This window comes from Mycteria americana, unplaced genomic scaffold (genome assembly GCF_035582795.1).
Source record: "Mycteria americana isolate JAX WOST 10 ecotype Jacksonville Zoo and Gardens unplaced genomic scaffold, USCA_MyAme_1.0 Scaffold_44, whole genome shotgun sequence".
In the NCBI taxonomy this organism is placed as follows: domain Eukaryota; kingdom Metazoa; phylum Chordata; class Aves; order Ciconiiformes; family Ciconiidae; genus Mycteria; species Mycteria americana.
Window position 1 is genome coordinate 1,556,810 of NW_027445631.1, and position 27,647 is coordinate 1,584,456.

The window sequence follows — 27,647 nt, forward strand, 5'->3', positions numbered from 1 at the left end:
ATCAAAAATCTATCATTTTATGTTTGCTGTGCCCAAGACGGCCTTCAACCACCACATCACTCACAAGTCTTTCTCTGTGTGTAAACAACAGGTCCAGCGGGGTGCCTTCCCTAGTTGGCCCCCTCACCAGCTGTGTCAGGAAGTTATCTGCCACACACTCCAGGAACCTCCTAGACTGTTTCCTCTCTGCTGTGTTGTATTTCCAGCAGACATCCGGCAGGTTGAAGTCCCCCACAAGAACAAGGGCTAGCGATCGTGAGGCTTCTCCCAGCTGCTTATAGAATATTTCATCTGCCTCTTCATCCTGGTTGGGTGGTCTATAACAGACTCCCACCATGATATCTGCCTTGTTGGCCTTCCCCCTGATTCTGATAAACACTCAACCCTACCGTCACCATCGTCAAGCTCTAAACTATCCCAAAACTCCCTAACATACAGCGCTACCCCACCACCTCTCCTTCCTTGCCCATCCCTTCTGAAGAGTTTATAGCCATCCATTGCAGCACTCCAGTTGTGCGAGTCATCCCACCATGTTTCCGTGATTGCAACTATATCATAGTTTTCCAGCTGCACAACGGCTTCCAACTCCTCCTGTTTGTTGCCCATGCTGTGTGCATTGGTGTAGATGCACTTCAGTTGGGCTACTGATTCCGCCACCTTTTTGGGGGAAGAAGCCCTAATTCCTACATGACCATTCTCAGGCGCTTCCATGGTTTCTAACACATCAATAACCCTTGTGTCTTTGCTGCCACATGGATCTCCATCCCCTTCCTCCACTGAGACGGCAGACCCAAGGACCTCACTAGCACACCATCCCTCAAACATTGGCGTGCTGCCCCCAGGCTTATCTCTAGTGAGCCTGGTTTTCTCCCCTTCCCCCTTCAAATCTAGTTTAAAGCTCTTTCAATTAGCCCTGCTAACTCCTGCACAAAGATCCTTTTCCCCCTTTGAGACAGGTGTATCCCGTCTGTTGCCAGCAGGCCTGGTGTCTTGTAGACTGACCCATGATCAAAACCCCCAAAATTCTGCCGGTGACCCCAGGCTTGGAGCCAGGTATTGATCTGCTGGCTCTTCCTGGTTCTTCCCTCATCATTCCCTGCAACTGGAAGGAGAGAGGAGAACACTACTTGTGCTCCTGATCCCTTAACCAGTCATCCCAAGGCCCTGAAGACTCTCTTGATTGCCCTTCAACTTCTTGTTGCAACTTCATCGCTGCCTACCTGAAAAATCAATAATGGATAATAATCCAAGGGCTGTACCAGGGTAGGAAGCTTTCTCTTCACATTTTTAACTCAGGCCCCAGGGAGGCAGCAGACTTTCCTAAGAAGTGGGTCCAGTCTGCATATTGGGTCTTCTGTTCCCCTCAGGAGAGAGTCTCCTATGACAATGACCCATCTTTTTTTCTTTATAGAAGTGGTTTTGATGCAGCGTGTAGGCTGACTTAACCTCAGTGACACCTCCAACCTAGATGAACCATCATCCTCCTCATTTTTCGGTTCTGCTTGCAGGGCCTCGTACTTATGAGTAGGGAGCAGGAGTAGGGAAGTGAACGTGCCCCTGTACTCAGCACTGGTGAGGCCACACCTCGAATACTGTGTTCAGTGTTGGGCCCCTCACTACAAGAAGGACATTGAGTTGCTGGAGCGCATCCAAAGAAGGGCAACAAAGCTGGTGAAGGGTCTGGAGCACAAGTCTCATGAGGACTGGCTGAGGGAACTGGGGTTGTTTAGTCTGGAGAAGCAGAGGCTGAGGGGAGACCTTATTGCTCTCTACAACTACCTGAAAGGAGGTTGTAGTGAGGTGGGTGTTGGTCTCTTCTCCCAGGTAACAAGTGATAGGACGAGAGGAAGTGGCCTCAAGTTGTGTCAGGAGAGGTTTAGATTGGATATTAGGAAAAATTTCTTTACTGAAAGGGTGGTCAAGCATTGCAACAAGCTGCCCAGAGAGGTGGTTGAGTCACCATCCCTGGAGGAGTTCAAAAAACGTGTGGCACTTCGGGACATGGTTTAGTAGGCATGGAGGTGTTGGGGTGATGGCTGGACTAGATGATCCTACAGATCTTTTCCAACCTTAATGATTCTATGATTCTATGATTCTAGTTAACAATTTGGGCAGATGTTTGTCTGACCTGTTCTGGAAAATCTCTGGAGGAGGAGACTCCACAGCCTGCCTAGGCAGTCGCTCCCAGTGTTCAGCTGCCACTGCAGACAGGGCAAAAGCAGCTCTAGAGCTGATGGATACTGCCTCCCTTTAAGGAGGAATACAGGCACAGTGAGGTTATCATGACAAAGATGTAGCTTTCAAAAATAGATCTGTAAGGCTTCTGCCCTCATGGAATAAAATGAGAAGTGTGCCACAGTGATACAGGTAACTTTTCAAATTAGTGGAGTGTGTCTTTCTGACATAGCTGGGTTTTGCATCCTGGTGGCTCGCAGGGAGAACATGTTTCCATACAGACTCTTCAGGGTAAACAAGCCTTAAACTGGACATAAAACAGGTGTTTTTATTTATTTTGGTTATAGCTGTCATGTCATAGCCTTGCACAAATTTCTGGGCAACTTTAGGGCATTAGGACAGGTGAACTGGCAGTTTTATTTACTGGGACTGGTGGGTTATTTGTCAAGAGGAGACAAGAGCCCCGACTGTCACAGATGGAGTGAGCGTGCACTTCACTTGTAAGAGAGAAGTAAAAATATAGTTTATTGATACAGAATAGGGAGTTAACAAAGTTCAATGCGACAGTGTTTTAACAAGATTCGATGGCGAGGTACACCTGATTATTTACTGCATAGAGGACAGGGTCAGACAAAACTGTCAGGGAGACCCTCCCGTTGAGTCATGAGGTTCAGAAAAGGATCCCCTTGCTTTCTAAACTCCTTCTCAGAGAGGAGTCTAGGTGCGGCTAGATCCAATCCTAGTCCCAGACTTGGTCAACGGTTTATGTCTAAAGGATTATATGTGCGCAATCAATCCTTTATATCACTTAGCTAAGGTTTCAAAGTTTAGCATGCTATTAGTCACTTACCGAGGATCTGTTGTGGCAAGGAATCTCTCAACCTCAAGGAGTAACCTTGAGAGGCGTCCCTGCTCAAGGGGAGATCCTGGCGTGCAGCCCGCTGCCGTGCAGGAGAGCTCAACGGGCTCTTGGGCTGCTCACTACTTATGGGGGATAAGATGATTGACTCATAGTCATATTTGCATATCAGCAAGAGGTTTGGATCCCTGCTTCAGGCAGCCCTTGGCTACTTTGTTGCCATCCGTCCCCAAAGTCCAGCATAAGCTGGATGCAGCTATCAGGATGACTCCCACTGATGGTTACTGCTTATGTGGGGGGGGGGGGGGGGGGGTGGAGCACACCGCCACAGGTCTGAAGAGATGCTACAGGCATTAGAGACCTTTTCTTCAGTGGATTATTTTATGATGGAAGGTGAGAAGTATTGCACAAAAGTTGCATTTTATAACCTATATTAGAAAGTGCAAAATAGAAAAACTCCCTAGTTGATATAGGAAGCAACTTCATGTACTAAAAGAAGAACACCTATTTTTTATAATTACAATTGTGTCCTTCATTAAAATGATACAATCAGACACATTAGTCTTAAAATACAACTTTTTCTTTTTTCCTGGTAACTAACTGTTTGATAACTTTTAGAATATTTTTTGTGCCATTGTAAAATAACAGGGAAAAATGTATTTGGCATCCTTGCAGAACCAGAACAGCAATATACTTTTCTTCTGCACTCATGTAATCATCTCCATTGACAGTGTAAATTGCAAAACATAAACCTACATCACTTGTATTTCCTCAGTAACCCCAAAATCTTACCTCCCACTGGTGAACTGCCCTCCTAAAATGGCTATGCATCCTTGTGAAGTGAATAGAAATAGCCATTTTCTGTAGTTAGGTGTGAGACTGAATTTCAAAGCTGAAGGGCATTCATTCACAAAGGATGGTGCAGATATTCCTCACTGGACATCTGCAAAACAGCCAGTACCCCTCCAACACCAAAGCTACTTTTGAAAATGTTGGATTTTATTTTTAAATTATATTCATATAATCTATTAGATAACCATACAATAAGGTTGCCTCAAAATTCAAAGACCAGCCCCTCCAGATTATTGCAGCGTGAAATAGCAATGTGAGAAAATAATTACTAACAAGTAACTGTGATGAACTTGGGATGAACTTCTACGTATATGGTACAAGTGACGAAGAAAGTGATGAACTTGATCCTGTTCACAGTAGAAAGCTGCTCCCATCATACCATGGATTGCAAAAAATGTAAGTAATGGATTCACTTTTTTAACAGCTAAGCAGAAGTGTGAAGAATTGAAAAGAAACTACCTATTAATTTCTTGTAGTGATCTGGCATGGTGCATCTCAAATTGCTGTTCATTAGGGGAGGGGTGGTCACACCATGTTTATGGTGGCCGTAGAACAGCTAACTAACTCTGCTTGCTGGCAACCGTTTGGTTCCTTGCAATCAGGAGAGTGTGACTTTTCATCTTCAGTGAGTCAGTTTTCACTCCACTGAACTAAAGAAGCTGAACTGTTGTTATCTTGTCTAGAGGCAATGCGTTGCACTGGATCCATCCTTTGAGGTTGGGTTTTCCTCTGAGCTCAGGATTAACAGACCTGAAAACCTCACCATCACTTCTGCCAAACTTCCAGTGTTATTTCTGGTTTCCCATTGAATCAGTAGCCCCTTCCCACTCCCCATTATATGTCCTTACCAGCCATTGTAAGCTTCCCTCACCTTTGCCTTTGGCATTGGATGCTTTCCAGAGTCCTGCAGGTGTCCATACATCCATTTTGGGGAAGTCCCCAATCACACCTGTTACTTTGATGTTGGCTCCTTAGGAATGGCAGGGAAAGCATTGCTCCTCATGGGGCCCAAGCTTATGCTCAGCACAGCAAACCTGTGTGAGGGCCAGCCTCCCATTTGATGCACGATGCAGTCTTACCAGAATTAAAAGGAATCCTTCAGTCTGGTTTATGTCCAGTTATTGCTTTTTTAAAGAAGCAGACAAATGGCATGTTCCTAGATTGTATCAAAAGTTGGTGTTGATATTGTGTTCTGTTTACTATGAATGCAACACTGTACTGAAGATGAATATGTGATGTACAGAGTTTGCTTTATCCACCTTTGCTTGTCTTTAATCTTTGAAGTTGTCCAGAGGAAGAAGAAGGAAAAATTAGTGAATCTGATGAGGACAGATGTATTACTGAGGTCAAAGCATCCAGAATTCAGAAATGTCAAGGTGTGGTACCTTTCCTGCCACTCTGAGAGCTCCCACATTCTGAGAGTTCAGAATAACGTGCCCATACTGGCTGGTGGGTTCAGAATGGCTCGATAGGCAGAGTCACAGTGGAGAAAGCCGGGGTGGTCTGATTGTATGATGTGAGTTTACTGAAAGAAAACCATTCCTTTTAAACACTTTATATTTTTGCTACATTACCATGATGTTGTGGTTTAACCCCAGCCGGCAACTAAGCACCACGTAGCCACTTGCTCACCCTCCCCCCCCCGGTGGGATGGGGAGAGAACCTGAAGAGCAAAAGTAAGAAAACTTGTGGGTTGAGATAAGAACAGTTTAATAATTGAAATAAAATCTAATAACAACAGCAATAATAAATTGTAATGAAAAGGAAAACAACAAGAGAGAGAGAGAAACAAAACCCAGGAAAAAAAAAGTGATGCAACCGCTCACCACTTGCTGACCGATGCCCAGCCAGTCCCTGAGCAGCGATCACTACCCCCCGACCAACTCCTCCAGTTTCTATACTGAACATGATGACATATGGTATGGAATAGCCCCTTGGCCAGTTTGGGTCAGCTGTCCTGGCTATGCTCCCTCCCAGCTTCTTCTGCACCTCCTCGCTGGCAAGCTGAAAAGTGCTTGACTTACTTAGTATAAGCACTGCTTAGCAACAAGTAAAACATCAGTGTGTTATCACATTATTCTCATGGTAAATCCAAAACACAGCACTATACCAGCTACTAGGAAGAAAATTAACACTATCCCAGCCGAAACCAGGACATATGAGTACAAAAGAAAAAGAAAAATGGATGCTTTCAGAATAAACACTGAATTTCCCAGATTAACATCAAGGTCAGATAGTTCCCTGTTTGTGGAAATACCTAAAATCTTCAGTAATTGTGTGGCTTTGTGCTTGTTTATGGCATTTCATCCTTTGCTGATATTATCTTTATCTGAAAATGTAGCTAATAGAGATAAATTTTGCTTCCTTGGTTCCCCTACACCTAACTTCCACATTTTTATACTGCTGCAAGGAGACAAATTCCAGCAATGTCCTTCCTGGAGAGAGCCACAGGGAAGGGCATCTTCCGCTGTGCGTAGGTGTTCTTTGATGTTGAGGCACTGAATCAGCGTGTCTTCTGGCTGCCTGAGCCAAGTGCTTTTCCAGCATTGCTCATTGTGAGTGCAAGAGGAGGGCCCCAGAGCACAGCCAAGGCCATCTCATCAGGGTAGGGCACTGGCCTGGCCCTCTGCCAGGGTCTGTGCCAGCTTTCATCAGGACAGACTATGGGATGAATTTGGTTCCTGGCCACTTTAAAAAGGCATTGTGCAACTCCGTTGCCTAGCTTGAGTTAGCAATGTCTGTGTGGCATAAGGATTAGAAGTGTGACTGGGCAATGTGCTTTGCCTTCAGGATAAAAAATATAAATACAGTGTTTAATTTTGGTTGACAGAATCACTGAGCAACCAGGACCAGCAGATCTTCAGTTATTTGGAAGACAAGTTGCAGAACCAGGAGATATGAGTGGGTTTGAAGATGTTAATGTAGAACCTCCCCTCCTTATCAAACCCGATTCTGGAGAAACTCCACAGGCTGCTTCATTGCTGGCAGCAGCACTCATAGAAGGTGAGTTTGCATGGGAAGAGTGGAATGGTGACTCTTCACATGGGCAGATGTTTCAAGGTAACAAAGTACATCCGTGTTGCCTTGTGTTGCAATTCTGTCAAGTCTCAAGAACTGGCAGTGTCAAAACTTGGCAAAGGGCATTGAAGAGAAGTCTTTCAAGTTTATACTTGTCAGATGCACGAGATGGTACCTGCCAGATTGTAAGATAAGGGATATGTTTAGTGTATAATATGAGGCAGGGACATGGCCTAACACCTAACGTTGCATCTGAGGATTGTTTCCTTAGCTGTTCTCCTCGCAGTACAGCCTTGTGAAGTAAGTCACAGAATACAGTATGATATTGCATCTGGTCCCTGACCCTCACCTACCTTGGTTGATTTGATGACAGATCAGAATCATGTAGGGTCATATACAGACCAAACTGCAGATGATCTTGGCAGATCTGCCAAGAAACACCTGCCATAATTGCTGTAGGAGACACGTTTTTCTGCATACTAGCTAACAGGGAGCTGATAGCCTTTAGCTGCCTACAGTGCTGTCCTCCAAAGGAAGGAAGGGAATGGTATTTGTGGATGTCTTGCCTAGTTGGAAGTTTAACTAAAGTCCTGTTAAACTCAGCTGAAAAGAGTCCTGGTAAACTGAGCCATATCCAGCATGGGCTGTATGCTCTTTGAGAAGGATTGCAAGATTTTATTTAGCATCACCTAGAGGGAGAGCTGTGGGCTAATAGTCACATTTCAACCTATAAAGCAGCAAAGGTTGTCCTCCTTCATCATTATGAAGTCAGAGAGCACTTTTATTGATAAAATTTATCTTTGGGTAGAGAATATAAGCCAGTGATGCAACAGTAGCTCTCATTTTACCTAAAATGGCAGCCTATACTTACACACCTTATTCTGCCCACTTTTAATTTTCACTTTCTCTCATGCTAATGTTGATGATGTCTTGGATTTCAGGCTTCTTCAGCACACTGTAAGGAATTTACAATTGCTTACACTGTAAGCAATTTGTGGGGATCATTTTCCAGAACGGAAATACTAAGTCCCTGAGCTAATAGCAGACTCTATATGAATAAAGTATTGTTCACAGTAGAGAAGGATAGAATTAGGGAGTGCTTAAGCAAATTGGATATACATAAATCCGTGGGATGAGATGGGATAAATCTGAGGGCGCTCAGGGAGCTGGCCAATGTCATTGTGAGGCTGCTTTCTTCTATCATCTTTGAAAAGTCAGAGTGATCAGGAGAGGTTTTTGATGACTTGAAGAAGGCAAGTGTCACGCCCCTCTTCAAGAAGGAAGATATAGGGAACTACAAAGCAGTCAGCCTCACCTCTGTCTCTGGGATGGTGATAGAGCAAATCCTTGAAGGACAAGAAGGTGACTGGGAACAGCCAGCATGGATTCATCAAGGGCAAATTGTGTCTGACCATCCCGATGGCTTTTATAATGAGAGAAGAGCAGTGCATGTTGTTTACCTTGACATCTGCAAGGCCTTCAACACTGTCTGTACTGGCTATAGTATCCTTATAGCTGAACTGATGAAATGCAGACTGCATAACTGGGTGGAAAATTGTCTGGACTGCTGGGCTCAAAGGATTGTGATCAGCAGTACAATGTCCAGCTGGCAATGTGTTATTAGAGGATTCCCTTAGGGATGGATCCTGAGACCAATACTGTTCAACATATTTATTAATAAAGTCAACCAAGGGATTGAGTACACTCTTAGCAAATTCATGGCTGACACCAAATGAGGGGGAGTGATCAATATGCTGGAGAGACCTCTACAGACTGGGAAAACTCAGACTCTACTGGCTAAGAGAAACCTCTAGAATTTTGACAAAGTGCAAAGTCCTGCATTTGGGATGGAGTAATCCCATGTCTTGGTACAGGCTGGACACTGACTGGATAGAAAATAGCTTTGCAGAAGTGGACCTGGGAGTCCTAGTTGACAGCAGGTTGACCATGAGCCAGTAACGTGCCCTTGCAGCAAAGAGGGCCAACCACCTTCAGGGCTGCTGTGTTAGGAGGAGTGTTGCCAACAGGTTGAGGGAGGTGAGCCTTCCTCTACTTACTCCTGGTGAGACATACCTGGAGTGCCATGTCCAGTGCTGGGCTCCCCAGGACAAGAGAGACATTGACAAACTGGAGTGAATCCAGCGAAGGGCACCAAGATGATTAGGGGGCTGGAGCACATGATCTTTGCGGATGGGCTGAGAGAGCTGAGTCTGTTCAACCCTGAAAGAAGAAGGCTTGGTGGGATCTTATTGCTGTCCTCAGCTGCCTAATAGGAAGATAGAGAGAAGCAAGACTTTTCATGGAGGCACATGGTGATAGGATGAGAGGCAACAGGCACAAGTTGGAACACGAGCAATTCCAATTAAATAAAAGGAAAAATTATACACTGTGGGGGTGGTAAAAAACTGGAACAGGTTGCCTAGAGAGGTTGTGAAGTCTCCATCCCTGGAGATATTAAAAGCTTATCTGTACAAAGCTCTGAGCAACCCAATTTAGTTGGACCAGCTTTGAGTAGGGGGTTGGACTAGATGACCTCCAAAAGTCCCTTCCAACCTAAATTATTCTATGATTCTATGTCATTGATTTATGCATAAAGGAGCTATTTAAAGGGCCTCTGTAATTCTTCTTGTTTTCCTCTCTGGTTGAAAGTCTCCATGTTGCTGTAACGTCATCATAAGTGAGTGAAACAGATCATCAGAGGAAAGTACTGAGGAATTAAGTGTGAAGCACAGATTTAGTGCCAATGAAATCTTGGAATCTTTTCCTGGTGGTGAGTAAAATTTTATGCTTTTACATATTCAGAGTGCTGAATAAGTTGATACAGAATTATTTTTTGGAAAGCTTTCTCAGTCTATGGCAGAATCAATACAAAATAATGAAATAAAAGTTATCTTTGGGCAAATGCTCAGACAGTGTAAATTGTCATATAACTTCATTGAAGTAAATGGATGGTTTGCATCCACTGCAGCTTTTCCATAGCACATGTCTACAATCACCATTATTGAGTCAGTTCTGCATATCTTCATACATAATTGTCGTGGTTTAGCCCCAGTTGGCAACTAAGCACCACGCAGTCGCTCAATCACCCTACCCCCTCCAAGGGGGATGAGGGAGAGAATCTGAAAAGCACAAGTAAGAAAACTCATGGGTTGAGATAAGAACAGTTTAATAATTGAAATTAAAAAAAAATTGTAATGAAAAGGAAAATAACTAGAGAGGGAGAGAGGAACAAAACCCGGGGGAAAAAAAAAAACAACCAAGCCATGCAACTGCTCACCACTCGCCGACCGATGCCTAGCCAGTCCCCAAGCAGCAATCGCTGCCCCCCGGCCAACTCCCCCACCCCAGTTTCTATACTGAGCATGAGGCCATATGGTCTGGAATAGCCCTTTGGGCAGTGTGGGTCAACTGTCCTGGCTATGCTCCCTCCCAGCTTCTTGTGCACCTGGCAGAGCAGGGGAAGCTGAAAAGTCCTTGATTTAGTATAAGCACTACTTAGCAACAACTAAAACATCAGTGTGTTATCAACATTATTCTCATCCTAAATCCAAAACACAGCACTATACCAGCTACTAGGAAGAAAATTAACTCTATCCCAGCTGAAACCAGGACAATAATACTCATATGATTTCTAGTCGTTGCTCAGCCCCAGAGCAAATCGATATCACAGTATAGGCCATTTCCCGAGTCAGCCAATTTTTGCCAGAAGGCCTGAAAACCAACTGGTTAGCAGGGTTGACATTCCAATAATTTCAGCTATAAAAGGTATAACATGGGTTTCTTGCAACAAAAATGCAAATAAAGTCCTGTAAAAACCATTGCTGCAGAGCATTTTTAGTGATATGACTATATTTATATCCGAACTTTTATAAGTGAAACACTACTAATTTTTAAGGTAGGAAAACCAGATTGTCCCACCTGTGCCATCCTGGCTTCCAAGTTTGTTTTTCCCCAGCCTAGAATCTATTATGTAGCTCCAAATTATGTGAATCTCTATTTTCAGCATCCTGTGAGTAGCTGTAAAAAAGTGTGCCCTTTGTTTCTTTAGTCAGAATATGCTTTGATACCTTTCTCTTGCATTTTATTGAGGCTTTATTTGTTAGATACAGAAATTAAAGAAGTTGAAGAATTGTCTGAAGTTGATCTCAGTGCTAGTCCTGTTGAAAAGCAAATGGCAGGTGCTAATCTTGAGGATAAGGTATTGTAACCAATTTTTCTTCCTGTGTTGCACTTATCACTCTGGGCACTGGGAATGTAACTGCTGTCCAAATTTTTATGGGGTATCTAAAGACTGTTCCCAAACCCAAAGCATGGGATAGGCTCATTTCATCCAAGTCCAGATAATTCAATTTAATATAGGTCACTGCAATTAATGATGATTTTAAAAAGCAATCGTAAACAATCCAAATGTAGAACAATTTTCCTGCCAGGCTTATGGATCAGTGGGTTGTAGTAGTAGCCACAATGATTTTGTACCACTTGTATGGGACACTTAAGAGCCCAGTTCTCTGCTGTCATCATTCAATACACCCATGGAGCTGACAATAGCATTCCCTCTACTCCCTCCTCCTGTTCACAGGATGATGAAAGTCTCCTGCAATGACAGAGACCTCAGCTAATGCAAGGAAGACTTATGCACTGGAAGACCTTAGTCGTGAGAACAAGCACATAAAATAGTATGGATTGTCTTGTACCAGCTTGCTTCAGAATTTTCAATTAAAACAAAATGGAGCAATTAGAGAATAGAAGAGAAACTGCCTATTTTTCAGAGTCCTGTAACTCATAAGCAAATTGGGGAAAAAGCAGAATCAAAATCAGTTCTGGGCAGAATTATGAATGGCAAATTTCAGATAGCAGCAAAGAGTCTTAGAGCAACATCAGTATGAATTATGTTGTGAAAATAAACTGAACTGTAATTGTGGAGTCCTTAGATGGAGAAGCAGGGCTACAGAAGGAATAAAAGGGAGAGACAAGAATAGAAGATACATGACTTGACATGGAAAGCAAAGTTTGCTAGAAAAGGAGATACTTAGTGTACTGTCTTTGCATCAGATCTGAAAGAGGACTTGTGTGCCTGAAACCTTGGGTTTTTGTTCTAGCTGTTTCTGGAAGACTCTTACTTATACACTTATCTCCCTATAACCTTGCCTCATATTCAGCTGTTGGTCATCTTACCTACCAGACTGCTGTGTTAGAAGGGAGTAGGAAGAAGAGTGTGTTTGGGGAAAAAAAAAAAGGGGTGAAAACAAAAGTCCAAGTGAGGGAATACAGAAGCTAGGTGAGACTAAATAAAATAACCTAATAGAGGATAGAGGGGCTCAGATTTAGCCCATTAAAAGTTCCAGTAGCTCCACATGAAAATATTGCCTTTGGAGCTATAGAGAAGACAGAGCCAGGCTTTTCTCAGAGATGCACAGCAAAAGGGTGAGCATCAAAGATTACAAGTTGCAGCAAGGGAAATTCTGACTGTATATAAGGAAAAAATTTACCACGAGGGTGATCAAGTGGGAACAGGTTGTCCAGAGAGGTTGTGGGGTGTCCATCCTTGGAGGTTTCCAGGATTTGACTGGAGAAGGCCCTGAGAAACCTCATCTAACTTTGAAGCTAACCCTGCTTTGAGTCGCAGTTGGACTAGAGGATCTCCAGCAAGCTCTTCCACTCTAACTTACTATTATGGTATAGCCTATTATTTGGGCAACACTCATGTCACGTCTTACCGTGTCAGAATGAGACTTACCAGGAGGTGGCAGAACGAGCAAACAAAACAGGCAAGACAAGGGCTTTCGAGGGCGGAGGATGTTCTGCCTGCCTTATGCTGGGTGTGCTGCCCTGGGGTTGTGAGATGACAGCACCGGGCTAAGACCAGTTAAACTGGGAAACCAAGAGCCACAAAGCCAGAGTGAAAGCCTTCAACTCTGGGGTTAGATGCTGACCAAGCAGCAGAAGGAAGAGCGTTGCCCGTGCAACATGTGGGATCCCAAGCAGACAGCAGTGGGAGGTGGTCCCCATCTTGTCCCCCCTGCTCCTGCCTTGTAATTGTGTCTCTGCATGGTTGCCTGAGGCACTGTGCACACAGCCTGCCCTGGGATCTGAACGTCCATGTCTCCGCTGCTGCTCATTGCTCTGAAATAGGGTGCTAGGGAAGAGTGGCAGGGAGGTGGTGGTGGCCTACAGCACAGTTTAAACAGCTGAATATGTTGCTTCAGACCTAGCTTAACTTACAGGGCTTGTGCTGAAGCGGTAGCAGTGCAGCTGCAATGCTGTTGTTGCCCCAGCTAGCTTGACTAAACCTGCTTTGGGCTCATCCCCCTGCGCTCAAGTGGTGCTGCAGTGAGGAGACCACAGTTGGCTTGGGCTGGCCACTTGCTACCTCTTGGCCATGCCAAAGCCAGCTAAGCCTTTAATCCCCCTGTACAGCTCCTTTATTAAATTAAATAGGGTTTCAAAAACTGAAAGAAGGGGAACAGTTGATCCCACTCTTTTGTTTAACATGTGGGGTCTCCTTTGTACTCACTCTTCCTCACCCTGCCAGCATCTCCTTCTCCTCTCTCCCTCCCTCCTTTCTTGGCCCTGCTCTTCCTCCATGCCCACGTCTCATCTTGGCTGCCCAGCAGGAGGAAAGCGGAGCTCCTTTTGTCAGTCCTCGTGCTGCACAGAGGCATCCGTGCAAAGTCCTCTGCTTCTCACAGAAGAGCCAAGCAGTTATTTGTCTCATGGGTGCAGTGGGAAGTGGAGGAGGAGGTGAAGATGTAGAGAGGGAATGGAGGGAAATACTGAAGGGTGATAATGAGAGAGAGAGAGGGGTGGAGGAAATGCCACAGCTGGTGCTCCCTTTCCCCCTAACTTGTCTGCATTGAGCTGTGCTTTGGGGCCTGGCCTTTTTCATCTTCATTTTCAGTTATCGCAGCTAAATGGAGCAGCTTCTTTGCTCTCTGTGGTGGAAAATGAGACTCAGTAGAGAACTTAGGAGAATCAGAGAGAGAGCAAACATTCCCCAAACCCTCCTCTGCTCCTCTGAAAAAAAAAATAAGAGAAATCATACAGGAAGTCTTTTCAGCATAGCCTCAAAAAGGATTGTGTTTTATTTCTCCACCGTTTCACCTTATCTTTCTTGGAGGAGTTGTTCTTCACACTGAAAGGATTATGGTTGGCTTCATCCCATAAATTTAAAAAGCTTCTTAGGAGAAGGGAATAGGGTGGAAAGTGTAAAATGGCTGAGCCTCACCGCAGCGGACAGTAGTAACCACGCTGGTACATTTTTCTGAGTACAGCAGGCACTCAGCCTTTCCTTAGTGCCTCACAGCACATCTAAGACATTCGCCATAACCCACTAATGTGACTTCTGTTAGCTTCTTGCTATATTAATACCTCAATTTTGGAATAGTCTTGAGCTGTTTCATCCTACTATACTTAATCAAAACCCACTCTGCTGTATATACAGAAGTCTGGTTACTGTATTTCAAAACTCCCAAGTAAACAAAAAATGAATGGAAATGTCTTTTCTGTGCAGCATTAGTCACAAGAGGATTAAAATTGTGGATGAAATATTTTTGGTTTTACAGTTGTACTTAGAATCTCTAGTGATTTCCATGGAAACTCCAGTGTTGATGAATTATTACATTGTAGATTATTGCTTCTGTCTTTTTTCACATACCCACAAAAAGATTTGACTCAGCACTGCATATATTAGCAATATGAATGTCTCTACTAGTTTAAAAAAATATTATCTAGATGATACAATTCCAATTCTAAAGTAAAAAACTACTTTTTAAAGCAACATTTCTTTATTTTAGGGAGGAAGTATGAGTTTCCCAGGATCTACAGGGACAGAGGTGGGTTTATTTAAACCCCAGACAGAATGTAGTAATTAGTTAACAGTGGTCAAAACTTTGAAAAATCCTTCTCTTTTCTTTTCTAGATTGTACAAGCAATCCAGAACTTAACCCGTCTCTTGTATAGCATACAGGTGACTACTCCACTGTTAACTTTGTAATTAGTCTTAATAATTTACTTCTTAAGGTTTGTTTTCATCTTGCCCTACTTTTAGACATTACATCAGCAGATACTTAGCTCTACTGACTCTTGCATAAGTTATCATATGAATATATTTTTATTCTACATCCATGCTACATTTCTTTTAAGAATTGAATAATGCTTTCTTGGAGATCATTTTCCCCCAAAAGAAGGATGTGTGTACGGTCCAAAAATCTAGGGATGGCTCTAACAGAACTGATGCCATTTAATGTATAGATTTCTGAAATTATAGTTCAAAATATTGAAATATGTAATTATTTTATTTAGAATATTCTCCTGGCTACTACTAAACAGTGCCTCTGCCACTTAGGTAGCAAGTCAACCCATTTTAGATATTTCGATCTCAATTAATTGTTGTGTATATACTGTAGGGCCTTAGTTTTTGCTTATTTCATGCCAAGTTTGAACATTTTAACTTATTTTTTCTTACTTAGGTGCAATTTTAAAGTTTTATTTTAAAATGTTTCATTTCAGTATGTTTAGTTTTTAAACTCTTTTGACATTAGCATACTTCATAATAATCCTGGAAACCTTGGGCTTAGGAGTTAAGTGGATTGAAGCAATGCAAAAGCAAAATAAAAAGCTTGTAATTCAGGCAAAATTTTGGAAAAATTGAAAAATACATAGCTTAATACCAGAGGGGCAGTAAAGTAAGACTTGGGATCATGCCTTATCATTCAGACCATGAAAATTTGCATAAGCTGGCAGTATAGGTGCAGAGAAACAAGCAGAGGATCCTGTCCTTGCCCTGTTTACAAATCACTGGAACTGACCCAATACTGGGGGGGAAGAGCCAAGAAAAGTGGGAATTGCACATTGCATAAAGTTAAAAACTCTTTCTGGGGTGGATGGCATGGGGTAACAAGGCTGTGGGAATTCTCTGGGAATACTGAAGTAGATTCCCATGTCAGCTCTTGAAGATAGGCTGTGCACTAAGTGCCTCAGTAGATCTAGGGCTTTCTTGCTTTTCTTTCTTCTTAATCCCAGCTATTTATTTTTGTGTATCGAAGGATGTCACAATCTTTAATGCAAACAATGTCACAACATCCTTGTGAAGGATGGAATATAGCACTCTCAGTTGTAAAATAAACTATTGAAACATCAAAACCAAAATCATTACTATACTGCAGATTTCTGCTGGCACAGATGTCTTGGCCAGGTGCATGTAGAAGTACGGTCCTGATGACATGGCTGTGTTGGCATGTGCCTGTAGGACTGCGCTGTTGCAGGTTAGCCTTATGGCTTGAGTGAGCTGTACTGGAAACAGTATAGTTTTCTCTGTATAAGCCACATCTGTATTAGGAATACTTTGTTGAGTATAGCATTCCCTAGACCAGTGCCTTAATGCCCTCCTTAACCATGAAAAATCAGTTTTCCTATGTGTCTTAACATCATCTGACAGAACAGGACCCCAACTGTAACTGAAGTGCATATGCACAGCTGTAACAAACATATATAATAATACTAAGTGTAAACCAGAAGTACTGTTAAAAGTGCTTGAAATGGTTGAGTGCTTTTAGAAACATCTCTTGGTATAGGCATGAACACAGAATTTTCTCTACTTGCATGAGGAATAACCTCCCAAAAAGCATTAAGCGCTGATATTATGGGAAGTTGAAGCATTTTTATATAATGCTTCTATACAAAAATACAGAAATTGATTAATGCTAATATTTAAACATTTGTGTCTGATTTTGTTGTGGTGTCTGGGCAGCATTAGCTATCCAGGACAGCCACAGAGAGCTCCATAGGTTACTCCTGCAAGAGAACAAGAAGACCAGTCAGGGCCATGGTTCTCGGCTAAACCTCCTCCTGGAACAAGAAGAATACCGGAATTTGGAAAAAAAAAGGGAGGAGCTGGCAAACATACACAAACTTAAGCAGCAGTTTCAGCAAGAGCAGCAGCAGTGGCTGTGTGAATGTGACCAGCAGGAGCAGGAGATGAGGGAGGTCCGGCTGGGGCAGTGGGAGAGGGAATGTGGGTGTCAAGAGGAGCTGCTGGAGAGGAGCCACAAGGGACTGGCGCAGCAGCTGCAGGAGTACCAACATAGCCTGGAGAGGCTCCAGGAGGGCCAGAAAATAGTGGAGAGAGAAAGAGACAGTGTGAAAATGCAGAAGAAGCTCCTCTGGCACTGGAAGCACAGTTGCCAAAGCAGCCTGTTGAGCTGTTGAGCCACATGAGGTATGTGGTTCCTTGCTGTAATTATATCCTCGACTGCAGAGCTATAGAGATTTTTTCCCTGATGAATAGACTAGTACGTCTGAGTTTCTGTTGGTTGGTAATGTAACAAGTGAGCACATGGGAAGCTGAGGTTCAGGCATATCCAAGGGCTTTATTTGAACCTCATGAAGTTTAACAAGGGGAAGTGCCAAGTCCTGCACCTGGGGAGGAATAACCTCATGCACCAATATATGCTGGGGGTCACCCAGCTGGAAAGCAGCTTTGGAGAAAAGGCCCTGGGGGTCCTGGTGGACACCAAGTTGAGCATGAGCCAGCAATGTGCCCTTGCAGTAAAGAAGGCGAATGGTATCCTGGGCTGCATTAGACACAGTATTGCCAGCAGGTCGAGGGAGGCGATCCTTCCCCTCTACTCAGCACTGGTGAGGCCACATGGAGTACTGGGTCCAGTTCTGGCTCCCCAGTATGAGAGACACATAGAGCTACTGGAGACAGTCCAGTGAAGGGCCACAAAGATGATGAAGGGGCTGGAGCATCTCTCCTGTGAGGAAAGGCTGAGAGAGCTGGGACTATTCAGCCTGGAGAAGAGAAGGCTCAGGGGGGATCTTATTAATGTATATAAATACCTGAAGGGAGGGTGCAAAGAGGACAGAGCCAGGCTCTTTCCAGTGGTGCCCAGTGACAGGACCAGAGGCAATGGGCACAGACTGAAACACAGGAGGATCCTCCTGAACATCAGGAAACACTTTTTTTTTCCTGTGAGGGTGACCCAGCACTGGCACAGGTTGCCCAGAGAGGTTGTGGAGTCTCCATCCTTGGAGATATTCAAAAGCCATCTGGATGTGGTCCTGGGCAACTGGCTCTGGATGACCCTGCTTGAGCAGAGGGGTTGGGCAAGATGACTTCCAGAGGTCCCTTCCAACCTCAACCATTCTGTGATTTTTAAGCTGGGAGCCCTGCAGAAGCTATACTCAGACTGATGGGTATTAAATTGAGGCGATGGAAGTTGTAAGTTTGAGAATCTGTGTTTTATTCTGCTTTGCTGCTGTGTTTGCAAGATACATTGTACCTCCTACCTCTCGTAGGAAAGCTAAATTATTGTAATGCTTGAGGCATGTAAAGCTTTTAGTGAAGTCTTCAGCTGCTGTCCTTGTTCCTGGAAAACAGCACTGTCTCCAGCGAGGAACAGGGGCTGCTCCAGGAGTGGGAAGCGCCAGGCTCCCATGAACCCCATGTGTCAGGCCCTGCTGTCCTCCTTCCCTGAAACAAGCAGCCCCTTAAGGGGAAGGGGTTGGTGTGTGGCTCCATTCCTGGCAGTATAATTGCTTGGAGATGGTCATTATTAGGTGATGCAATTTAAAGCAGCTCTGAGGTTGCTTAAGCATTTAATACTAAAATGATTAAGGTTTTGTTGAGAGTGAAGGAGAGAGGCTGACTCTGAACTCAGCTCTCTGGGGTCTCACCTGCCAGGTGGGACCTGGCCTCTAGTCCCTGCTCCGGTGGGTAGGGTCTTGATTTCCATTGCTGTTCTCTAAAGCACCTGAAAATCAAAACATTTTGCCTGGATTTTGCATATATTGAAAGCTCGCTGACTCAAACAGCTCCCCCCCCCAGGGTTTTGGTTTTTACAAGACAAAATGTAGAGCCTTTCTTCAGGCCATCACCTCCCTAGTTTTTCATCTGGCAACTGACCCATAATGGGCAGTGACCATTTGGTGTCTAAGCCTGTGCTTGCATGGGGAGGTGAAGGATTGGCCTCTGACCTCCCCCTTTTCATCCAGCTTTTGTGAACACCATGTGAACATGACTTATCTATATACACTTGCCCAGCCCAAATAACTAAGGCACTTCATATTAGTATAGCTTGTGGTACAATTTTGACTTGTTTGGCAGTGCTTAAGAAGTGGATGATAAAACCAAAACTGAACTTTCCCGTCAGCTTTAATGGATGGGACTTTTGAAATATTTTGAGGAGAGGAAGTTGAAGGATGATAGCCTGATGCAGGGATGGCCAGGACTGCACAGACAGAAAGGTAAAAATAATGAAATGCCAAGTGTCAAAGAGCCACAGGCTTTAAGTAGTTCTTAATCTAATATTTCACGTGTAAGACATCTTGTATTTTTATTTCAAGTAAACTACATGGCTTTGGATGCATTCCAGCCCTTGGGATCATCTTTGTCCTGCATTTTCTACTACCATACTCTTTGCAGCAGCAGAGCTGACTGAGTGGTTGCCAGTCAGCCAGTATTCCCAGCCCAGTATTTTTGCCATTACACTGAGCCAGCTAGCTAGCTAGTTTTGGATGGCCAGACATTGCAGCCACTCATACTGCTACTCCTGCTTTTTTGTGAGCTCAGCCTTGATAAACACCTGCAGGCAGGGAGTCTTAGCAGGAGTTGCATTTTCAGCCCCCTGGGAGCCATGGCTGCTTGTTGAATGCTGTTTGCCATCTTTGATTTGACTGCTGCAGTTCTGTTCTCTATGATTACACATCTACGTGAGGTACAATGTTATTTTTGGATTGCAGTGTACACAGACTTATGTATGTGAAATGGTACCTCATTGAGACATGGGGCAAAATATTAACCCCCCTGAAAGGAGTCAGCAGAGCTCAGTGCATTCCAGGTAGCGGCCCTTTATTATCTGCTATTTCATAATTATTACTGAGTCTTCCTGTGTTTTGAGAGGGGCTAAGGCAAAATATACTAGGTGGTTGCTGTTTATTCCTGAATGCGCAATCAATGTAACATGTTTTGATGTTAACTTCTGGGAAATTGACTATTTGCTATGAATCCTTATTCTGTCTGGAAGTTAACTTTATGTATCCTGGCATAAGGATTCTTCTGGTGCTGGACAAAGGTGAAAATGCTGTTTTCTTAATTTTTTTTCCTTCTGCAGGTAATGGGACATAATCAATCAGACAGCTTACATGGTAAAAATTAATTCTACTTAAATGAAGCTGTAGTACTTGTGTCTCTAAGCAGTCTCAACATCAGATTCTCATTTATGAAGATGGTGTGTGGGGGCTGAACATCTCAAATTCTGATATAGCAAGGACTAGTGAAAATCAGGCGGACCTCAAAACAGACACTTCTCGTCAGCCAACATTGACCAATGAACTGTGGAAATCTGCTGGTCCTTACCAGCAGATGTCTTTCTCCTGTAAAAGCAACAGGGATGCCTTTAATAATGATAATTAACACTTTATTTAATTAGAAGTAGTACAGGCAGTTCACCTAGGAACAAAGGCAGCTTGGTAGCAGTGGAAGCAATAGAGTTTGCTAAAACAATTGCATGCCACTTTGCAAGCTTGTTGAGGGTAGGTGAGAAAATGAGCAGAACGGAAATACAGAAAGCTTTTGGAAAGAAATATATCCCTGTCTATGTCTGCATAAAGGTATTCAGTATGTCACTCTCTGCAAATCCTTTCCCAATGTTTTTTGGCTTTTCTTTTTGAGGAGCTGAAGTCTTTCTTGCTGTTTGAAGTGTGTTTTAGTGGCTGTTTTAGAACATACGTGCATTACTTGATGATTTCTAGTTAGAATAGCTTTTGATTTACCATCTTAAAATGCTAATTGGTAGTCAAAGACCCTCCTCTTTCCTTCATTGAGAATGAACTGAAAATATTTTGAAAGACTCTCTGTAGTTGTGGAAAGAAAATGACATCATTTCTAAGGGATAATATAATCTTTGACAATAAGTAGCCATGTTAGTAAAAATAGCTCTTACTGCATTACCTTTCTTTTTTCTTGTATTTTGCCAGAACCCAAACAGATATGTAGATTGCATGGTAGTTATTGACTGTGGCTACCAAAATGAGTGGAAGAGGCCACCTATCTGAGCACTGCATTACATTGAAAATTCCCTGAAGGACTTAAAAACATGCTAATGAGAAATTCTAAACTATCTGGGTTTTATTTCTCATGTTGTACAGTGCTAGTTTTGATCTGACTTGGTATCTTCATTCATTCATTATTGTGAGAGTTGTAGAACAGCATGTAAAAACACAACATCTAGAAGTCATAGGGGACAATGGTGTGCTTTCGGTGTAATAGATTAAGTGATCTGGTGGGGTTTTCCCGCACAGTTGTGAAATCCAGGTGACACATGGCAAGTCAGCACTGCAGCAGTGCCCAAGCTCCCATTTTTCTGCAGTTGGCAGTGCAGGATGACTTCTGTCCCCACGCCAGCTGCACACAGGTCAGATCACAGCGAAGACCAGTGGGGCAGCAGAACTAGATAGGATCAGAAGTTGAAAACACACAGGTACAATGGTTTTAATTGTCTTAGGTCAAATCTTGAAGTTGTTCAAATAAAAAAGTCCTTGATTAAGGAACTTGCTCCTTAGTACTCCTTGTAATGTATTAAGCAGGCATCCACTACAGCCTTACTAGAACAACATTGTCCTCAGTACACGGATTGCCAAAATAGCATTTTATAATCAAAGATAGGGCAGGCTAGTCTCATCACCACAATCAGCAAACCAAGCTGATTAGTAAAAGAGATTAATATTTCTAAAAATGCCTAAATAATTAGCCTGGTGAAACTTTTTCTAGTTTGACTGAAGTTATCATTTTAGTATTAGGTTAGCTAAGCTAGTGCAAATTTGAAAAGGACCACATGTGGGTTTAAACCTCTCAAAGTGGATTAGCTTGCACTGGCAAATGTTCAGATGCTAGCTAACCAGGATACTCTCTATTGAGCCCACATGAGAGCATCTGGTTTAATTAAACTGGCTTGCACTGGTTTAATTGCACTGACTCTAAGATAAGCTGGTGGAGCTTCTGTATGTAAAGATGCCCTTCACCTACAATGGGCTGACAATAGGCCAGCCTTATGTTCAGCTGCTGCCACTGCATCTTGTGTAGACATCCTTATCTTGCCCTGGTAACAGGGTATGAATGCAGTCCCAGCAGCTTGGGGACCAGCGCTGGCTACAAAACCTGCCCAAGAGGTAGAATAACAGGCTCGTTGAAGTCTCTCTGGCTAAGTCATGTACATAAAACCTGCAGTTACTGCCTTGATTGAGTCACAAGGTGCCTTTGGCAAAGCAGTGCAGCAAATCCTTGCAGCATCCTGATGGTGCAGACTGAGTTGCAAAGCTGTGACGGTGTGCTTCCCCCACCCTCGACCTTTATCTCCTGCAACCCTGGTTAGGTGATAACCACCAGTGGTGATTGTAAATGGATGCATCTGGTCACCATCGGCTCAAAGTGGATTCAGGAGACAGATAACAACACAATAACCTAAGGGTTGGGCTATTAGCCCAACAATAGCCTGTGTTGGGCTATTGTGTTGTGCCTAGGGCTATTGTGCAATGCACCCACCGAAGAAACTAAAACCTGTGGTCGGCATGCAAATATGACTATGAGTCAATCATCTTATCCCCCATAAATAGTGAGCAGCCCAAGAGCCCTTTGAGCTCTCCTGCACGGCAGCGGGCTGCACGCCAGGATCTCCCCTTGAGCAGGGACGCCTCTCAAGGTTACTCCTCGAGGTTGAGAGATTCCTTGCCGCAACAGATCCTCGGTAAGTGACTAATAGCATGCTAAACTTTGAAATCTTAGCTAAGTGATATAAAGGATTGATTGCGCATATATATATATAATCCTTTAGATATAAACCGTTGACCAAGTCTGGGACTAGGACTGGATCTAGCCGCACCTAGACTCCTCTCTGAGAAGGAGTTTAGAAAGCAAGGGGATCCTTTTCCAAACCTCATGACTCAACGGGAGGGTCTCCCTGACAGTTTTGTCTGACCCTGTCCTCTATGCAGTAAATAATCGAGTGCACCTCGCCATCGAATCTTGTTAAAACACTGTCGCATTGAACTTTGTTAACTCCCTATTCTGTATCAATAAACTATATTTTTACTTCTCTCTAACGAGTGAAGTGCACGCTCACTCCATCCGCGACAAATTGGCGTAGTCGGCAGGATGGCAAGTAGTATCACTGATTATTTACGGAGGCATGGAGTGAATCCGAGTCCCAAATTCTCAGCAGAATGGACTCGTGACAATTGGCATAATTGGGAAGCCATTGAAGAACACCTAAAAGTAACTAGAGGCCACACAAAAGATGGAAAAGGGAAAGGAATTATCTGCAAGATGCTAGGTGCCTGTTTAGAAGCTGCACATCAGGAAAGAGACAACAGAAATAAAAAGGAGCAGGACCTAGAGAAAGAAATAGAAGGCAGAAAGGCAACTGAGTTGTTACTATCTTTAAAAATTGAACAACTGCAGAAACAGTTACAGGAGGAAAAGGAAAAAAGACAAAAGTTGGGAGAAAAGGTCGAGATGATGCTTATACAGGCTCCCCGCCCCCCTGACATCGTACAAATTAGGAAACTAATAGTATCCCCTGAAGACTGGGATGGAGACATCTGGGGTGATCCGGATGATAGTGAGCCAGAAGATGACGACCCTTTGTTCCCCGCAAATCCTCCTGAGTATGAAGCCAGACCCATTGTTAAAACAGAAAGAACTGTGGGTCCTCGGGGTGGTCATCCGCGACATACTATGCGAACCATCCCCTGGGATCCGTTGCAACTGACAAATTTGCAAGAGAGATACAGCAGAAAACCAGGTGAAACTGAAACAGAATACTTGTGGCGAGTATGCCTTAGTGGCGGTGACCGAATAATGTTGAGTGAGGATGAAGCAAGCGGCTATTGGGGTCCGGTAGTTTTCTTAAATTTAGGACCCGACCCGACAAATACACCTCATTCTATCACCAGCCGAGTAGCTTATTGGGCTGGAGGAATAGACACCATGGAGCGAGGTGAACCCTCCATAATTCCCATTAAATCTTTAAGTGAGCTCTCTACAGCCGTCACAAAAGCCGCCTGTATACAAGCCATGCACAAACGAGGGTCCCATGATGTCCCACTGTCTGCTACAGTAGATTTTGCAATGTTAAAACCACTGATTAGAGGAGCCCCGGCAATTCTTAAACCTCATTTAGTTGCAAAACGAGATGAGATCAAGAAAGACACAGAACACAATGAGGAACTAGGTGATAACACTCAAAATGCTCACAAGCAGCTCCCTACATGGGCAGATTTGATGCACGGCATTGTTAACTACAGCCGTGAGATGGGCTGGGACGATGCACCAGCTGAAAAACAAAACCTGAAGTCCCCGGGAGGAGATCACAAAGTAAGACCCATAAAACGAGGAACAGAAACGAGATCGAAGGGAAACAAATTTAAAACCCCCCAAACAGAATCTCGAGAACAAAGGAATGAATTGTGGAGGAATGCATTAGCTTTAGGCATTCCCAGAGCTGCGATTCAAGGTCAACCTACTGGCATTATTTTAAGTCTAATTGAAGCATTCCAGAAACGAGATAACGGTGAAAGGAAGGAGCGTATTTCAACTCCTCCTGCGCCACACCCCAGAAGGGGAGATAACCCCTTCCTCCCCCTTAGGGAGGAACTGCAGGGCATGAAGTCAAAAAACGAGTAGTGTCCGGAAGGCAATTGGGCCTGCCTGTCCGGAAAGTGGAGGCTTATCAGTGGATAAGTGATAACGGCCCATACATTTTAATTCCAGTCGGTCCTCAAAGACAATTGGTAAAGTTTTTAATAGATACGGGAGCACAAATTTCACTATTAACACAACAAGATGCTGAGAAGCTGGGTGTACGACCCAGACGGCAAAGAGTTAAAATTACCGGCGTGAACGGAGTGAGTGTTCAGTGCCAAACTGCCAAGGTCAATTTATGGCTCCCGGGCGAGAAGCGCATGTCGCGTACTCGCTTTGCAATTAAAGATCACCATGAAAATATCTTAGGTTTCGATGTTTTAAACGGACGAACCTAGCGCCTGCCGAACAGCAGCGTGTGGTCCTTCGGCTCGAACATCGATCCCAACCCCAGCAGAAACCGCGAGGCTGCAGTGCGGGCACTGCGCGCAGCCCCTGCGCTCCCCGAGTCAAAGATCACTAACGTACCGCAATATCCCCTTTCTGCTGTGGCACGAAATGGAATTTCTGAAGTCATAGCTGATTTGGAGAAGCGACAAATTATCTCCAGAACACACTCCCCATATAACTCACCTGTCTGGCCCGTCCGGAAACCAGACGGGAGGTGGCGTTTAACAGTCGATTATCGGCGCCTGAACGCCAATACAGCCCCGCTCACAGCTGCTGTGCCAAACATTGCCAACTTAACAGCTACTTTGCAAGCAGCTGCACACCCATGGATGGCAGCGCTAGATGTAAAGGATATGTTCTTTATGGTTCCCTTAAAGGAGGAAGATAAAGAGAAGTTTGCTTTTACTTGGGAGGGAATACAATACACCTTTAACAGACTCCCACAGGGGTATAAACATTCACCCACAATTGCTCATGCCGCGCTTGCTGAACTTTTAGAGACAGTCTCACTCCCCCAAGAAGTGAAACTGTACCAATATATAGATGATATTCTGATTGGAGGAACTTCCCCTGAAAAGGTTGGGGAAGCAGCAGCAGCAGTATGGCAAGCACTAAATAAAGCAGAAATTGAGATTCCACCTGGAAAATGTCAGGGACCAAGTAAAGAAGTAAAATTTTTAGGTACTTGGTGGATAGCAGGCAGTGCAGTGATTCCTCCAGATACCTTAAGAAAAATTGAAGAGCTGCAAATACCCCAATCGAGGAAGGAGTTACAACAATTAATGGGAACTTTAGGATATTGGAGGAAGCATGTGCCTGGATTTTCTATCATTTCCCGTCCCTTATACTCACTCTTACGGAAAGGCAAACCCTGGGAGTGGAAATTAGAACATAAAGAGGCAGTCAAAACTCTAACTGAAGAGTTAAAAACATATCAGTCACTGGGACCAGTACACTCCCACAACCCTATTATAGCCGAATGGGGTTTTGCCGAACATGCTACTTACTGTAACCTGTTCCAAACTGGCCCCGATGGGCCAAAAAGACCTTTATTATTTAGCTCAACTGCATTTAAAGAAACAGAGCAACGATACTCTGAATGGGAGAAGGGACTTTTATCTTTAGTCCGAGCAGTTAAACAAGTTGAGAAAATACATCAGGGACAACCTGTGCAAACTAGAGGACCATTTAATTTACTAGAAGCAATCCTAAAGGGGACTGCTCCCCCAGAAGGAGTTGCACAAAAACCCACTGTCCGAAAATGGTATGCCTACCTAACAGGAGTTGCAGAAAATATGCAACTAACTGAAGGACACACTAAGGTTTCCAAATTGCAGGTGCCCATAAACACAGACCCTTTAGCGTTACAACAACCCTTTAAACCTTCACCCATTCTGGATGCACCACCCCTCACTGAGGGTACACCAACAGAAAACATTTGGTTTACAGATGCTTCAGCAAAAAGGGTAAATGGTAAATGGCAATATAAGGCTGTTGCATTAGATATCACCACCGGCAAACAAGTAGTAGAAGAAGGTGAAGGCAGTGCACAAGTAGGAGAAATAAGAGCAGTTGTTTTGGCAGCACAGAATGGAGCAAAAATCATATATGTAGACTCTTACGCTGTGTGGGCCGGTGCCACACAGTGGCTCTGTCAATGGGAAACCTTGAATTGGGAAGTAAATAGATCCCCAGTTTGGAGAAACAAAGATTGGCAATTATTACTAGATATAGCCAGGAAAACACCTTTCAAGATGGGATGGGTAAAAGCTCATGCTAAAGACAACCAACCAGCCACACAGTGGAATCAAAAGGTAGATGAGCTAACTAAAATTAGGAAAATCACCTTAAATCCTGAGTGGTATCGACTGGGAGAATGGTTACATCAAAGTCTAGGCCACACAGGTAAAGAAGCACTTTACTTTGCTGCACAGAGTAAAGGCTGGCCTATAAATAGGAAAACTTGTGAAACTATTCTTACAGAATGTCCTCAGTGTAGACTGAAACTACAAGCAGATCATCCTGCTAAAGCACCACCTTTACATATCAATGAAGGGAAAACTTTATGGTCTACATGGCAAATTGATTATATCGGACCATTCAAATCCTCTGCAGGATATCGATACATCCTTACAGGAGTGGAAGTAGTCTCCGGCTTGCTTATGGCGACTAAATGTCGGAAAGCCGATGGGCGGAATACAGTGCGAGGGCTATCAGTTTGGTTCTCAAATCTACCTACTCCTGATGTTATCCAGAGTGATAATGGCTCACACTTTTCGTGTAAGGAAGTGCAAGATTGGGCAAAACAAGAGGGAATTAGATGGGTATTCCACACCCCATACTACCCCCAATCAAATGGGATGGTAGAAAGAGCTAATGGCTTGTTGAAGAGGAATCTCAAACCACAGGAAGCTCAATGGGATACGAGACTTCCCAAAGTACTCCATCAATTAAATAATCGATATGGGCCTACTGGAAGCCCTGTAAGCCGAGCATTCTTTGTAAAAACTGAGCTTAGCGCTCCATCTACTAGGAAAAGAGAATATCCAATGACATTACAGCCAGGACAGCCTGTGATGGTCAATTTACCATCCATTGGTACTGTGCCTATGACTTTAACTAAACCTCGTGGCCCACTTGCCTGGGAAGCTACTG